The sequence below is a fragment of the Macaca nemestrina genome (assembly GCF_043159975.1).
Source record: "Macaca nemestrina isolate mMacNem1 chromosome 14 unlocalized genomic scaffold, mMacNem.hap1 SUPER_14_unloc_3, whole genome shotgun sequence".
NCBI lineage: Eukaryota > Metazoa > Chordata > Mammalia > Primates > Cercopithecidae > Macaca > Macaca nemestrina.
Window position 1 is genome coordinate 244,434 of NW_027257579.1, and position 6,000 is coordinate 250,433.

A 6,000-nucleotide genomic window follows, 5' to 3' on the forward strand; every position below is an offset into this window, starting at 1 on the left:
GCACGCGGCAGCGTCCAAGTGTGGGGGTCTCTGGCCAGGCTCCACCGCAACTGCCATATTCTGTGGCAAAATTTAAAAAATAGGTTGTAACTAGTTATAACTCTAACTTGTTTTACACATAAACAGAACACAGGGTACCAACAGGCTCCAAAATACTTCGCCTAGAACCAAGTCTAGAATGCAGATGGCTGTCACTCCGAGTCTGACGAGTCCCCTTGTAGTGTCATAAATCCTAGATCTAGGTGACTAAGTGCTCTTCCTAAACCAGATGGCACCCTGAGGCTCTGAGGGCACCCTCTGTCCCCAGGCCAGTCCATCAGCCCCGGCAGAAGCTTCTAGAGTAAGAGCCTGTGGATTTGTATTGGACGGATGTAAACCAGGCAAAGTCACAGGGGCTCATCCTGGAAGCCCATCCATTTACCCACTCATGCCCTGGAGAGCCCTGCCCCCAGCTCCACATCCACAGTCACACTGAACCACAAGAACTGGCTTCTAGGCCCTCAAGCCACTCCCTCTCGCCCCTGGACAGAAACTTCTCAAACTGTGAAGCCCAGAGTAGCCTTAACAGGTGGTCCCAGCAGAACTGGCCTCTGCATGAATTGATTTTTTGTGTGTGGGGTGGTGGTTCTTGTTCTGTCACTCAGGCACAGTGCACCATAAACACAGTGGTGCTATCATGGTTCACTGCAGCCTCAACCTGCCAGGCTTGGGTGATCCTCTAGCCTCAGCTTCCCAAGTAACTGGGACCAAAGGTGCACATCACCACTCCTATTCAATTTTTTGCAGAGTCAGGGTGTTGCTATGTTGCCCAGGCTGGTCTCGAATTCCTGGGCTCAAAAGTGAACTGCCCACCTCAGCCTCCCAAGGTGCTGGGATGACAGGTGTGAGCCACTATGCCCAGCCTAGAATTGGTTTTTCTTAAACCTGAGTTTGACACATGAACCCCACTCACATAGATATCAGCAACTCTCACAGCTCGAGGGTTTTTCTGAAACCCGATTCTGTCCGTTCCAGGTCAGTATCTAAGAAAGGGTCAGAACTGACCCTCCCTCAGTGAAGCCTAAGGGCAAATGCAGCAGCATCTGGTAATGAGGGGCGCGCCTTCGTGCCCATTCTGTAGTGTTTCCTGTTAGCTATTTTACCTTAAGCTAAAAATGGTTCCCCTTTACCCGGGACACGGTGACACAGACAGCAAAACATACGAGATTCAGTGTGATCCCACGCCCATCACTGCTGACCTCAAATTCTTTATTTTTTCGTTTTGCTTCTAGAGTTTGTACTCTCTCCCGGGGTTCCAGGCCTGTGGAGTCAACCAACCATAGATCAAGAACGTTTTTAATGTGTTTGTACTAAACATTCAGATTTTATTATTCATTAAACAACTACTCGCATGGCATGTCCATGGTATAGCTGTTACGAGCAACCCTGACATGACTGTCTGCAGGAGGACGTGCGTATGCCATATGCAAATACCATGCCATTTTATAGCAGGGATCTGAGTGCCCACAGACCTTGGATTCCATAGGCAGTCCTGCTGCCCACCCCCATGGGCACTGTGGAATGGCTATAATAGAAAATATGGAGGTTTAAACAGTTATGTACTAAATCTAATCTTTTGTTAAGAAATTACTGTGTATCACTTGTATTATTTGGAAGTCCTTCCTGGCCCAGAGACTTGACATGTTCTTATCTTTTTGTCCACTGATCTAGTCATTCCAGTAAGTTTATTGAACACAAATCAATTTTACAATTAAATTCTTACAGGAATCACGCTCAATCTGTAAGCTGCTTTGGTTTTTAAAGTGAAATAACCAATAGTTTTGCAAACCAGCTATATCATAGAATAACAGGAAAAAGCAGCCCCATGACATGCAAAAACATGGGTTTTCAAAGCTAACCAGTATAAAACACGTTACAAACCTCCAAATATGAAAACGTTTTACACCACAACAGATATTCCAGAAGAAAACAAGATGTTCAAAAAAGGCCTTTGCAGAAAAGCACTTTCCCCTTCATTTTTCACATGATTTCCAGAAGCTTGTGTTTGGCGATGACCATGAAGCAGAAGTAGCATCCGCTGCAACTACTGCCACCGCAACACAGAATATTAAGGCAAAAAAAAAAAAAAAAAAAAGACACAGCATATTTCCTATTGATGAGAACAGGTAAAGTGTTATAAAATGAGTGTGTTCTAAAGTCAACAATGTTCAAATTCTAGGTCTCCTGCAGACACTAGACGGTAACCTCCAAATCTTATGTACTTGGTAACGTTCAAGGAGACCAAGTTCAGAGCTGTCACAATGCAGCAGTATCCTCACGCGATTATCTCAGGCGGGTTTGAGGGCAAGTGCCCCCGTCACAGTGGGAAAGCTGCCCAGCCCAGCACTTCCTGAGATCACAGACCTCCGCCCTCCCATGTCTTCAATAGTTCCTTTACACTGGGAACCAGACAGCAAAACCTAAAACACTTCCTCAAATCTCAGGACAGTCTTTAGAGCTCTTTTCCTTGCCCCTTCTCTTACTGAAAAAGCCTGTTTTGTACGCAATCTGTAGTGCTTCCCAGAGCTGGGGCGGAAGGAGAACTAGTGTTTGGTAGATCGAGTTTCAAGCGTGGGGAGACCAAGAAGTTCTGGAAATGGATGGCCGTGATTGCGGCACGACAGTGTGAACGCACTTAATGCCACCAAACCATACAATTAAAAATAGAGTGCTATGTAATTTTACCACAATCAAAAGACTAACTGAGAAAACTCATCTATAATTACTGTCATTTCCAACATCTTGCATCCTGTAAGTTGCATTTGCTTTTGGAAATCTTCTGAGCAATCATGAAAGACTAATACCATGTCATCTCTGAAACTCAAAGTCGTTCAAGGGTTTTGATGATAGGAAAGTAGCTGGAAAGCAAAGCATCCATTAGACACGGCAGCCGTGGTAGGACAAACACATGGTAGGAAGGTGGTGGTCATGTTACACACAGATGGGAAGGCTGTGGGGAGCCACAACACCTGATGCTCGGGAGGCACCTGGGCAGGAGCTGAGAATATACCAAACATGTTCGATCACGCAACATTCACGGACCCTGAGTCCAGCCACCGCCGCTGACATCCACTGTGGCCGGGGTGTCCTCTGCCAGAGATATACACCCTGCCGAGGACAGTGTACAGATTAGATGTCAAAGCACAGATATGCTCAGGTCCAGCTGTTCAGATAGAAGCAAACACATTTCCCAGACGCAGCAGCATCACTCTCCACCTGACTGCACCCCGGTCCCATTTATTCTCGAACCCATCTCTCCCGGACCCCATAGCATGACTCTCCACCTCACTGCACCCCCTTTTATTCTCTAACCCATCTCTCCCGGACCCCACAGCTTGACTCTTCACCTGACTACACCCCGTCCCGTGCATCCCCGCACCTGTGTCTCGGCCCTCACTCACTCCCTCACTTCCTCATTGGGTCAGGAACCAACAATCCACTGTGTGCCTGGTGCACTGAGCCTTATCAGGGGCCTCTGGGACGCATGCCGGGACACGCAACTGGGAACTCCCAGTGCACACGTTGCTCTCCTGCAAGACGCTTGGCTTTTATCTGCGGGAGCCGACACCCACCCCTACAACTGACTGCAAGCTTAGAAAAGTCACAGAAGGCCCCTCACCAACCCAGCAGCACCGAAGCCACATCCCACTTGCCTGCTGGCTCCTGAGCCTCCCATTCTGTGATTACTTGCTCCTTCGGTTCCCTGCCTTGAATCCACTGGTTCCTCTCCACACGGGTCTCTTTCCTGTCACCTTCCTGTCAGCAAGCACATTTCCTGTCATTTTCCTGTCAGCAAGCACATGTGTCCAGCCTGATCTTGCTGATGTGCTCCAGCTGGCCCTGGACTCGAACCGCGCTGCTGCGGCTTTCCATCAGTGTGGCATCTGCGAGTTACCTCCTGGGAAATGCCAGGTGATGGTAACATCAACTAGGAGGCACCGCTGAGAAGCAGAACGCATAGGTGCGGTGCCCAGAACGTCACGTCCTTGAACAGATGCTCCATGTCTACTCTCCTGGCAGAGCTTCGTTGTAGGAAGGCGGCCATTCCCCCAGTGCTGCTACTTCCAACACCGGGGAAAGCAAGCTTCAGAAACGAACGATGTCAAAGAGGCAGGACCCACCAGCAGGGCTGCCGGCAGCCGGATGACCACAGCCCCAGCGTTCCCCAGCCACCATTGCTGACAGCCCAGGCTCCAGAAACGCACGGCTTCAACCTTTGGAATAAAAACCCTCCCAAGCCAACTATTATTTTCAACAATGGGATTGGGGAGTGGGGTGTTCTAACCCTGCCTCTCTCGACAGCACAGATCATCAGATCCCAGTTCTTATAGGATTGGGGAGTGGGTGGGGGGGTTCTAACCCTGCCCCCCCTTCATAGAAAATAACTGGGGTCTGATGATCTGTGCTAGGTCAGCACTTTGCTTCCGCCACATGCAGTCCTCATCAGCGCCAGGAAAAGTCAGAAGCGTTGAGTGATGACACCAATACCAACACATGCGGTTCTGGCGGCTCCGGTAACTGGCTGCACAGATACAACCCGACAGTGGTGAGATCCACGGACATCACCAGTTTTCCCAAGGATTGTGTTCCTGAATCTTCTGCGTTCGGAATAACGGTCTTGTTTGCCAGGCCTGAGCCATGCTTCCCTCTCACCTGTCCTCTGCCTTCACCAGCTTCGTGCGCGTTTCCAGGCAAGTGTTTGTGCAGGTGCTATCACTTATTTCCACAGTGAGAATATACACAGACACCACACAGAAATGGGCAACCCCGTTCGGAGCTGTGCAGGGACATCTAACTCATCAGATGTGCCAAATTCCTGTTGCCATGGAAATTTAAACTAACGTTGCTTTGACCTCATCTCTTACTGCACCACTAAAGATCATCCGGGTAAGAGGAATGTGCCTCTGCATAGCATTCAGCTCATGTTTACATGTCGGTTTTTCCTGAATATGGTTATGTGAGATAGAAATCAGTAAGATGGGGTGTAACATCTAGTATAGGATCATTGTGTCACCTAGGCTCAAATACTTCAAGATCCTCAGAAAATGAAGTTTAACTCTGGGGACGTGAGTTACATAGTAACTTGTTTTGGATACTGTCTCTTTCGCCATCTAAATGTCAACACCAAAGAAGGTCTTGAGTTCCTTTTGAAATTGAAAGGAATTTACAAACCATAAAAGCCCCAATATTAAAGGATACAATTCAGTCTGTTTAGTGTATTCTCAAAGCTGCACATCAACCACTAGTATGTAATTCTGGGACTTTTTCACCACGGACCAAAGAAACCTTGAACCCATTAAGAGTCAGCACCTGCTCCTTCCTTCCGCCAGCCCCTGGCAATCGCCAGCCAACTTCCATTTCTCTGGATTTGCCCATTCTGGACACCTGTTGTGAGGAGAAACGTACAGTGCGTGACCTTTGGCGTGACCTTCGGTGCTGGCATCTTTCACGTCCAAGGTGAGTGGAATTCTCACAATGAGTGACCTGTTGACACCTGGACTGTTTCTACTACTACGAATGCTGATGCTATGAAGATTCTTGCATAAGATTTTTTTTGTAAAAGTGTTTGCAGTTTTCTTGGGCATATGACTAGGAGTGAAATTGCTGGGTCGTCCGGTGATTTCATATTTAACTTTTCTGAGGAACTGCCAGGCTTTTCCAAATCAACTGTACCATTTTACTTCCCCTCCCACTAGCAATATGTCAAGACTTCAGTTTTCCCAAATTCACCACGTCACTGTCCAATACTGGGCTTTTACCCCTCCCGGTGGTTGTGAAGTGGTATCTCACAGTGGTTTTGATTTCCATTTCTAAGATGATGAATTCTGGTAACCATCTCATGTGCTTTTTAAGGCATTTATATGTCTTTCTTTGGAGAATGTCTATTCAAATCCTTTGTCCATTTTTAAATTGGATTTTTATTAAAAGTTTTTAAATATATTCTTGATATCAGGCTCTCAT